Source organism: Aythya marila (genome assembly GCF_965140915.1).
Source record: "Aythya marila genome assembly, chromosome: 11".
NCBI lineage: Eukaryota > Metazoa > Chordata > Aves > Anseriformes > Anatidae > Aythya > Aythya marila.
The window spans coordinates 20,859,655-20,871,345 of record NC_139052.1 but is presented as its reverse complement, the minus strand read 5'-3'; positions in this window follow the sequence as shown (position 1 = coordinate 20,871,345).

Below are 11,691 nucleotides of genomic sequence, written 5' to 3'. Positions count from 1 at the left end.
CACTCCGGGCTCGGGGCTTTAAATTATGAACAATTATCAGCGGGAAAATGACAAGAATGAGAAAATTAACAAAGAGCTCAATACATTCGGCTAAATGACTAACATAAATGCATTCCTATTAGGCAGTCAATATTGGGCTGGCAGCTCCTGTCTGTGCCTATTTCTCATTAGACAAAGCCTTGACCTTGACCTCATTGTCCTGTTTGCTGGGAGACAGAATCCCATAACAACTCGTTTGGCGAATGTATTGGACCAGTAATCCATAAATATTGATTCATTGTTTGCAGTGTAATTTAAATGTCAGTTATAAGCCCAGGGCAGATAAAGATCTGTATCAACAATAAAACTGGATAGAGGCTATAAATCCCCCGGGGCAGCCTGGGTTAAAATGGATATGCAACGCAGGCATCCTCTAAAAGAAAAAGTGAAAATAAAATGAAGAAAAAAAAAATAAAAAAAAAAAGAAAGCCACATTTCCTGTACATTAAAAGGAAGGAAGATATTGATTATCTGGGCAACCAGCGTGGTTTTGCAAACCCCAGATTGCTTGGAACTGATCCTGCGAGCACACCCCTGCGGCTCCTTTGCCCCTTGCACGCTCCCTGCAGGATATTCCAGTCCTGCCCTGCACCAGCCTCTGCTGCATCCTCACAGCCTCCTCCTCTTCCTCACCCCATGCCTGGAGGCTGCTCAAGGGTGCCCAGGGTGTGGGACCGTAGCAGCTCAGCACCACCACAGCTCGGGCGTGCAGCATCACCCAGGGGCGTGGGGCACCCGCTCAGTGCCACTCCCCACCACTGGGCAATGTGCATGTTTGCAGCTAAATTTGGCTGAACACCGAGCAGTGCTCACTAAAACACCGGGGTGAAGCGATGGCCAGGCTTTGACCTGGCAGATCCTTCTCCTTCTGTGCTGTTCCACTTCTTCTAAACATTTAATTGCACCTCAGCTATCCCCTGTTAAGGCTGCATGCTGTGTTCTTCACCTCCCCAAAGCCTGTCCAGCTCTGCCTCTGATCCCAAATTGTCCCCAAATTGGGGACCCAACAGCTCAGCCCTGCTGCCCACCGGTGCTGGGGGGTTTGTGGGTTTGCCAGGAGAGGAAAAACCTTTCGTGGGCTGCTCCCAGCCATAAATACAGCAGCTTTCCCCCATGGAGGTTGTGATTTTGGTTGGGAACCATGCTTGGCAGCTCAGGAAGGGAAAGGTGGCTTCTGAGAGCGCCCAAACCAGGGATGGGGACTCGAAGAAAGCCGGGCGAGGAAGGGAGAGCTGCAGAGGAGCAATCATATAGGGTTATGTTTGCTTAAGAATTACTCTCTGGCCACATAACCGCTTTTGCAGCCGCTCGCTTTGCAGCTTTACCTTCCACATTTGTAATTTTCTCCAAGAAGGAACCCAGCTCTCGCCATGCCCCGCTTAAAATGCCCCTTTTGTACTCGCTGTGTTTGCAAGACTCTCATAACAAGAATAGCCGGGTTTCATCTTTTTATATTGGGCCCATTGGCAAGTCACAGGCTATGCATAAAAACATTTTTGCAGCCGTCTTTTTGTCTCCTGGAAATGAGACACAAATTCTTGGCTCTCCCTTTCAATACAGCCTTCTTTCTGCAAATGTATGTAAACTTGCAGCTCAAAACCATTATGTATTCAGGTATGAATAGATGGCAATTTGAAATGTTTCTTTTGCTGTAGACAGAACTTCACATTTTCTCCCACCGGTATTGTTTTTATGCAATACACTACAGGTTTATTTATTTATTTATTTTACTTTAAGCAACAGCCATTTAAATTTTTTTATAGTCTAATATCTCTGTGAAGCAGCCTCAGACACCGAGCTCATTATTTATTGAGATCTATCAGTGACTTTAAAAGAAATCTTTTATATCACATTTGCAGCGTGGTAATCTCCTTAGTCTGTTTGACAGGAAGAGAAACCACAGTGCATAAACTCCGGTGCTGCCTCTGAACACGGGTTAAATGAAATACACTTTTTGTGGGTTGTTGGAGGGGAAAGTCCCAGAGATTAACCAGCCCCATGGGATCCGTGCTCACCTGGATGGATGCCGGCGGCAGCAGGGATGCTAACGGGGCTTAAATCTCCTACCTCTGATAATCAAAACTCAGAGCCTGTTCCTTTCCATCTCCTAGACAGTAAAAAGAAATCTTTCTTCACCTCCTTCCTCAGCTTTCTCTGATGGAAGTGGCAAAACTTTCTGTCTAAAGACACGGAGTCAACGTGGGATGAAGGGAAGACGTTTGGGCACAGCGGTCCTGTCTCCATCCACGCAGCCGGGTGGCAAAGCCACCCCGAAAAAAATCAGAGCAGGAGGGAGCTGGACCACAAACACAGCCCTTCGACCCCATGGCCGCAGGCTTGGCCTAACCCTCAGCCAGAGCACCGAAGGATTTTCCCCCAAATGAGCTTTTCTGCCTCCTAGCGAGTCCCTCCGGCATGGGGCTGCGCTCCCGGCAGCAGAAACGCACTGATAATGGCAAAAAGCTGCGAACAGCCCTGCGCAAAGGCTCGGGTCCTGCTCTGAGGTGTGCCTCGCAGTTCCTCCTCTGGAATTAATATAAACCTCCCCTGCAAGTTTCATTAGCATCCAGTTTAATACGACGCCACCGGAGGCTCGAGCAGGACGGCACCGAGCGCGCTGCCGAAGGGCGCGGGCAGCGGACGCGACCTTTTAATGTGGCATTGAGGTATGCACGCTCTAATCTTATTAGGCTTAGGGGCTTGAAGTTTAGAAGTTTAATTCAAACCCACATTATTATGACTTACCCTTTATGCTCCCCTTACGATGATTAATCCATGAAAATAAAATAGTAAAAAAAAAAAAAAAAAAAAAAAGTCCCTCCCCCTCTTAAGTTTGCAGGACACAAAAGAGGCAATAATCCATCTTCTGGAATAATTTAAAGTGGGTCTGCAGAGAGACTTTGCTCGGCTGCTGGGGCAGACCAGAAGGACGCGGGGGAACCGTGGCTGGCTGTAACCTTTGAATTCAGGGAGTTACATTTTAATCCCCTATTTGAATAATGTGACCGAAAGGCCTCTTCTGTTAAAAAAATATAGAGCAACAAAACGCCAAACCCAACCTGGAGCTGGTTAGGCGGCTGGCCAAAAAGGTTCAGGGTTTAATGGAGAGTTCTCACAGATGGGAGCCAAATTTAGCACGATTTGGGGCCCTGACCCGTGCAGGAACGCGTGCTCCTGCAGCTCCCCGTGCACAGCACCACTGCACCCCGGCGTGCAGGATTAGGATGGTTTGGGGAGCCCAGGGCTCTGCAGAAAGCTGGAGGCAGGAGGTGCGTGGGGGAGGCTCGTGGTGCCTTTCAGGAGTTAAACCAGATCCAACGTGGAGAAGAGCAGGAAGAATTGAAGCCCTGGGAGGGGTAAGGGCAGCCTCTGGGGGAGCAGCTCCCTGCATCCCTGCTGGACACGCACGGGACTGATGCTTGGGAAGGGGAGGCGTAAAGGCCACGGGGTGGCTGTTTTTTGTGAAAGTGAGCAAACAGCGCCCGTGGCAAGCAGCAGTCGGGGAAATCAGCAAAGCCCTCGGTCCCTTCCCCTGTTGCAGCCGCTGCACCTTGGCTCCAGCCCCTGTAAATCCTATTAGTGGTGTGTTAATTACCGTGTGGAGCTCCCAGCAGCGAGCAGCACACCGCACCCTGGGACTGGAAGCGCCACATCCTTGGTGATGACCCCCCCTGGTCCCAATGCTGCTCTCCCCTCCTTTCCCCAGTGGTCTGGGACTCTGAGGAGCAACGTGGGGCTCCCGTGCACCACCTGGGGAAAAAAAATAAAAGATTTTCTCATCCTGAGCGTTAATATACCCTGGCTTTGGGATGATGAGATTGCAGACGTTAGGGAACCTCCAGGAGAGACGCCAGGCGATTGCTGAGCACCACGCTCCAGTACCTGAGAACAGCAGTCCCCCCGCATCTTAATCCAGTATTATTTATCTAGTGTCAGCTCCTCAAACATGCTCTGGAGGATGCTGAAGGTGTACAGCTTGCAGGGCTGCTCTCCCTGACAACTACCAGCTCCTGTCTCGAGTCGTGGGGATGCCGAAGGCGCGCTAAGTGGAGGAGACACTCCGCATAAATGCATCCCGATGCTTCAGCTGGGGGCCTGGCAGAGCCACCGTGAGTTTTCCTGAGCTGTGTACCAGCCCAGCTGTGGAAGCCCATCCCCAAAGCTTGCTTCTCCATGCACAAAGCCAGCAGATGATTCCCAGGGAGAGGAGGCCATCGCTCGGTGCCCAAGCAGCTCAGAAAGCCCATGGGGACAGCGGAGAAGAGGATTTTCCCCTCAGGCTGAGTTCAAAGCAGGTCACTGCCCCGATTCCTTCTCTGCTTTACCCCAAATACAGATGGCTCCTCTGGGACAAGGGAAGGACCCTCATGGGGTGGGAGCAGCCCTGCAAAATGGGAAAAGCTGAGGTCAGTGGCGAGCTGATGGCAGCTATGTGAGCCCCCCGCAGAAGATATCCCCTCCTGTGCTGCTGAACTCTGGGGAACCTGGTCTTTGGGGGGGTCTCCTTGGGGCAAAGCTCCCCCCGTGTCCCCAGCCCTGCTCCCCACCCCACACAGCCCCCGCCAGAGCCGGCCCCGCCGCGGGTGCAGCTCCCCTTGATGTCGGAGCCAGCGGGCCGGGTGCCCGCCTATCGAGCGGCAGGATTTGGCCCCATATGTTTTTCCTCTGCCTTAATTTACATTCCAGGAATGGATCAAAAAACCAAATAAAACGGCGAGGCGATGCCAGCTCATACATCTGCCTTTGGAAGCCCTCAGCTGTGGCCGCTAATGTTGCCTAATCCTGGCCAGACAGCGCAGCTGAGGAGCTCGGCAGCGGCCGCGGGCAGCGGTCCCTGCCCAGCGCTCGCGGGACGAGGTCTCTGCAGAAACCCTCCCCTCTCCAGTAACGCACCGAAGGCATCCACACGCGGGCACGGGGCTCACATCTGGAACCTGCAAAGGGGAGAAGCTCGGGACAGCTGCCACGCTGCTCTAATTGCCGTGAGGTGATGGCACCGGGTCCCACCAAGGGCCAGCATCATCCGGAGCCCACCCTGGCGAGCACTCAGCCCCAAGCTGGGTCATTTCTGCAGCGAGTTCACGGGGAGGTCGTGTTCCCCCTGTGTTTTGGAAGCGCTTCAATGTCAGCCAACGTGTTCTGCTTTGATCAACAAACTGCACAGGCACCGGAGCTGATGGTAATAGAAAACAAATTGAGCCGGGCTGGAAATGTTTAAAAGGAAACACGGAGCAAGCGGGAGCCAAGAAGCAGAGCCCGGCGCGCCCCGTGCTACACGCAGCAGCGTTTCGCCCCACACCTCGGGACATTAAACACCGGCGGAGCCGCCGAGAGCAGCCCTGCCACCCGCACCCGCTGCCAGCTCTGGTGTGGTGCAAACGGGGAGACCGAGCTTTATTTTGGGGCTGCTGCTTCTGCCCTACCTGCTCTTCCTTTGAAGAATCCCATAAAACCAGGCTGACCCTGCTCGGGGCAAAGCAGGGAGCAGGCAGGGGGTTTGGGGGTGATTTTTTTGTGCATGCTGAAAAGCAGCTCCCAGGGCACCCTTGCCCATGGCACCACCAGCTGCTGCTGGGATCATCCAAGAAACATCCCAAGAAACCCGTCAGAAAGCACCTCACACCCCAAACCAGTGTGAATCTCGCCGAGAGCTCTACTGGGACAGCCTTGACTCACGGCCTCAAACCGGGAACCATTTTCCAAGTGGCGAGCAGCCAGCCAAACATGGAGTTCATGAGCTGCGATCCGGGGCTTTAAAAAGAAAACAGAAAAATAATGAAGCCTAATGAACATGAGAACGTCAAAAGGGGCTAATGACCAGGCAGAGATTTGAGTGATTCCCAGGCCGCCGCCGTGAAAGGCTAAATCTGGGCCTGAATAGAGGAGCGCACAAAGGGTGCTAGCTGCGGGACGAGGCCCGTGGGGAAACGCCGGCCTCCAGCGAGTGCCTCTGCTCCCCGTTGCCTCCATGCCGCAGAGATGCCCAGTTCCTAACCTGCCCTCATCAGGTTTTTCATCTCCTTTTATTCTGCTTGTTGTTTCCTGGATCAATGCAAGCATACTCGGAGCAATTTCTTTCACCCAGCTTGCCCGGCACCACCAAGACCCCAACAGGAGCTGTACCCTGGCTAACACCACCTTGCTTTTGGGGCTGCTTTGCTTTCGAGGCTGGACACGTGTGTGTCCACCAAAATTCTGCCCCTATCCAAGCTCTTTGGGGTCCCCCCGTCATGCACCACAGCTCTGCCACGCCTGGCTGCCAAGCCCCACGGAGACTCCTAACTGGCCAAAACGTATTTTCCATGACAAATTCCTCTGAGTCATGGAAAGACTCCGATTTATCTTTATTTATGTTGCTCCTCGGAGATTTTGGTGCGGGTTTTCTCCCCCGGTCTGCCTGCTCTTCTCGTCCCACCACCATTGTGCCTGACCCAGGGGTGTCCCCGCGGGGGCTGCCGGGCTGCCCCGTGACCTTCTGAGTCAACAGCAAAGCCACTTTCATTTCTGTTTGCTTTGCTGCACCCACCTCTGGGTGCCTGGCCAGGACGGGTGGCTGCACACACAGGGGGAGCACAACGGGCACTTGGTGCTGTGCCCGGGCTAATTATCGTGGAAAGAACACAGAGCACCTGAAAACGAGGTCGGTTTGTGGGGGATTACAAAACGGGGAGCTGCGGGGACTGTTAATGCCTTCCGTCCTCAAATCCATCACTCAATATGTCATTGCCCGGCTGTGGAAGAAAAGAGATTAGAAAGCCATAAAGTAACCCAATGTGCAACTCCAGCAGATCCCTGGGCGCAGCGCTCTGGAAATTTAGCAGATTTACATCTCTGTCCGCGCCCGCAGCAGCCCGGGTGTAAGGAGCAGTTGTCAGGAGCACTAAGCTGCTAAAAGCCCCAGCGCCCATTGATCTGCGGGCCAGATCTAATGAAAGCCCCGAGCCGCCGCATGCATAATGCGGGCAGAGGCGTTTCAGTGCTGGCCGGGGTTTGCTCCCAGGAACTTTCAGGAAGATTAGCCCACCAGCGGGGAAGGGGAAGGGTACAAAAGCGGTGAGGCTCCACGCAAAGTAGCAGAGGGGTATTTTCGGTGTGGTTGAACACCAGACCTGGAAACGCCGAGGAATCAGCCGTGGCTTGAGAGCTCGCATTCCCCGACTCATTTGGAAAGTGTACCTGCTAGGCCAGGCAAGGAAAAGTTTACAGTTTCCAGTGTTTTAACCCTAATCTCCGACAGAAAATCTGATTTGGGATGTAATTTGCATAGCATGTCTCATGATTTCATTTAATCTGCCCAATCCTCTTACGGAGCAGAACAGCATAAGTTACCGCAGACAACGCGGCCGCTTAGGAACTGCAAATCCACCCGCCCGTCCACCCTGGCAAGCCCCTAACTCTTGAGTTAATCCCACTCCTGAGAGGACATGGCACCTGCCAACACACCCCTCTCTGTCAGAGGAATGGGAAGGGGATGGGGATGGGGAAATGTGCCCCTCTGGCTGGTTCCCCTGGCTCCATCTCCCCCCAGCAGCTCCTCTTTGGGGGCAGCCGTGACCTCCCCATAGAAGACCTGGGGCCAAATCCCATCCTTTTGGGGATCTGGGGGTGCCAGGAGGTGCCGAAATCCCTGCCCTGCTGGTCCCGAAGTATGCAGCGCCATGGCCCTGGGTCAGCCTCCAGCCCCAAAATAGCTCGATGGGTATTTCAGGGCTTTGAGTCCCTTCTTTTCTTTCAACCAATTTGCCTATCCCCAGATCTTATTAGGAACTTAAATACCGCCATGATTGACACGCTAAAGATACGCGTTCAACTGCGTCTGCCTTCCAGAATTAACTTAACCCCAAATTTCCTGCCATCGGGAAGCCCACGCAGGGCTCAGCTCGAGAACATTGCTGCAGCTCAACGTCTTCAGTTAACAGAGCATCTGAAAAAGCCTCCAGGCTTCATCTTTAATTTGTCCGCATAATTACAGAGCAAATGTGTGCTTTATAGCCGTCAGATTCCAGATCGATACCGCGATCAGAGCCACGTCCTATTTTTCAATTAACTCTTCATAATCAGTCCTGCTCCCTCACTCTCGGAAAACCAACCAGTTGCATAAAAAAGAAGAAGGAAAAAAAAAAAAAAACAACAAAAAAAAAACGAACAAAATACTTTTTAAATGATTTGTTGTGATCGAATAACTCCCCCAAATACCACAAAGTATTAAAATCCCTACTTCAATATCCTTTATCCTTTAAGGTTCTTTATAATTCAATAAACAGGATTTCAAATCCTCCCCAGCCCAGGGTGGACTTGTTCTGCGCCGCCGTTCCAGGCCACTCTTCTAATGCATACTCTTATTAAGCTGTGCAAGCTTACAGCTCTTTAATCTTTTTGAACACATGTTGAGAAGAATAAAAGCAATTTTGTTTGGGAAACTGAAGGCCATGTTCAGCTGGAAATAAGCTTTTTCTATAATCTCACCTCTTGCTTTACAGAGCCGGCTCCGGGGCCGTTACCCAGTAACCCTGAAAGGCACCACCTCACTCCATTCATTTTCTCTCTCTTTTTTAATCGTGGGAGGGGAGAATTAAGAAAAAAATCCTAATTTTGGCTCTTTTTCCCTGGGTTGGTACAATTTTATCATTTCTGTCCTCAAAATAATCTCAGATCTGGGCTTCTTTTGGCTCAGAGCTAATCTGGATGTAATTCCCCTACCTCTGCCTCTGCCCTTGGCAACACATAAATACAGATTAGAGGGTTATATAAATGTAATTTTCTAATTAATCATTTCGGAGCCAGCCACTGCATTGTTAGTATACCAACAAATGCACACGAAATTCGACTGCTAGCAAGGGGAGGTTTTATGTAACAGCCAGCTTTCGGCCCTGGAAGACAAACCACCGCGGCGCCCCGTGATGGCTCCAGCATCCCATTGCCAAAACCCACCAATTTTGCCCCAAACCTATCCCGTGGTGCTGGGTTGCTCCCGTGCCGTATGGCAGTGCCTCGAGCCCCAAACACTTCGTGGAGGCCAGTAAGAAATAGGGTTTTGTCTCCTGTCTAAACATCGCAAGGAAAAATCCTTGCATGGCCTCTTTAAAAATAAACTGAAGTGTTCATTAGTTGGCCTATTTTTTCAGGTGTATTCTAATAGCACTAATTAACTCTAAGGTAGATTTTAGCACTTCAGCCTCCCTTTCTGCCTTCAAATGCCAAAACAAATCTTGCCATAATTACCAGCAATCCTTTTCATTACCGGCTGCCTAATTATCCTATTAATAGCACATCCTAAGAGACTATATTTGCTTGGCAGGCAAATATTTGTTTTTAAATTAGCAAACACAAAGACAAACTGCTCTGTTTGCTGAAGGATTTTGAAATGCAAAATGGTTTATATTCATGGAAAAAAAAAATAATAATAATAATCCAAGTAAAACCAAATGCTTAATCCATTTGAAGCATGTGAATCTTTCCAGTGTGCTCAACAACGGGGAGGAGAACTGCGCCGGGAGAGGTGTCTCTGAATACCTTTGTAATAACTCGCCGGGGTCTGCGCGGGAGTTGTGTTGGCTTTATCACGTGGGGAAAGGGGTGGCTGCAAATATCGAGGGGAACAGGAGTGTGCCTGGGAGGCCGTGGCCCTACAGAGGATAAGGGAAGTGGATTTTCCCCATGCAGCATCCCTGGGCGCCCAGGAGACTCAGCCCAAGATCCTGGCTCCAGCTTGGTGCTGCAGTGGGGCTGCCCCATTGCCTCCCCTTCTGGAATCACTCTTATTATTATTTTTTTATCTATTTTTTCCTGTGCACATCAGCACGCCCAGCTGCCTTCTCCCAGTGAAACCCAAATTCCTCGTCTGGATGGAAACACGCGGGAAGCGAGCGCTGGCTCCCCATGGGACATATGCCAGAGGTGACATCTGGCACAGTGCATTTGGGGCAAAAACCCTGAGCAGGGGGGTGTGGAGGGCACACAGCTCCCCCTCTGCATGCGGGTGATGCCCCAGCCGGTGCAGGAAGCTCCGTCTCCAGGACTGAAACTAAACAGGGATCAATAGATTTATCTGCAGCGGAGGAACTCCTCTGACGTGCCTGCAGTCTATTTCAGAACAGCTGAATTATTTATGGCCCTGGAGGGGCTTTTTCCCCGTAGGCTCGCAGAGCATCTACCTTCACGGATACAATTACAGGCAGCTCTCTTCAGAAAACCAACACCTCTCTTCTTTTTTTTTTTTTTTCCTTTATTTTTTTTTTAAAAAAAACCCTAGCTACTTCTTTCCCAGGTTATAAAAAGAGAAATCCAACCTCATCCTGCGAAGCACTGTGATGAGGGAGATAAACGGGCGGCGCTTTGCAGCTGCCTGCTGCCATGGACCTGCGGGGTGAGAGCAGGCTGGGGGGCTTTGGGCAGGCGGAGCGGGGTCTGTGGGCTGTGGGGTGGGCTCTCCGCATGGGTTTGTCCCCATTACACCTCCAATAACCCCACCGGGGGCTGTCCGCCTCCCTCTGCTCCCCCCAGCCCGCCCCAGTTGGGATGGGGAGGTTATTTGGGGTGAAAGGATGCAGCAAGGGTGCTCAGCGTTAAATGCCACAAAAATAGGGCAGCTTCAGCCCCGGAGCAGCCCCATGTTTTTGGGGGTCCCTTCCCAGGCCAGTTGGGCAGAGCAGGGGCCAGGCAGGGCTCGGGGTTCGGGGCCACGCTGCGAGGGAAAACGAGCTGGCTCCTGGGGAGTAAAAGGTTAATCAGCCCGCACCGAGCACGGCCCAGGCTTTACTTGAATGGCTCGAGTCTAAAATATAGCAGCGGCCACAGCGAGCATACAAAGGAGGCTTTGCAACCCATTATGCCGCATCAGAGACCTGGCCGAGACCACACATGCGAGAGCAGCAGTAAATAATGCATCGCCGCCCCGGCCAGCCTCGCTCCCTCGCTCTTTTTCCCTTTCTTTTTCCCCTGTCAACCTCCTTTTTCAGATCCCAGTGCCAGGCTGCCCGTCTGAATGATCTCCGCGGGGGAACAAATACCACCCCCCTTCCAGTGGGATGGAAAAGGCACCGTCCTGCCCCGCTCCTTGGGGGGAAGGGGATGGGATAAAGCTCTCCCCAAATGCAGCACCCCATGGGGTGCACATCGCTGGGGTTTTATGGCCTCTGGGTGGCTCAGCCCTGGTCATTGACACAGGGTTTTATTTCTTTTACAGGGGTTTGGTTTTGCAAGATGCAGCCCCCGGGAAGATCTGGGAGTGGATGCAGAGGGCTCCGTGCCCCCCCTGCCCCTCCAGAGCGCATCCAAGTGATGCTTCCTTGGATGCCTTCCCCTAGATATTTGCAGCACCCAGAGCCATCCTCTTCCAGTAACCACAGTCACCAAATCACCCCATATGGAGCAGACTGAACTTAAATTCATCCCCATGGGGCAGCCCATGCTCACACCCTCTCCAACCCAAGCCCCACGCTGATGGCACCAAGAAACCCAAGCGGGTTTCCAGCTGCAAAACCTCAACAAGCAGTGACAGCACCCGCTGTGCCTGAGCACCCCCAAAAAGGGCACGAAACCCCACAGCCAACAACCCTGAGAGTTTAGAAGTGCAAGAAAAAAGCATTTTATGCATGACACCACGAGCCAGCAGTGCCATGTCCCTGCCACCAGCGGCGATGTGCCAAGCCC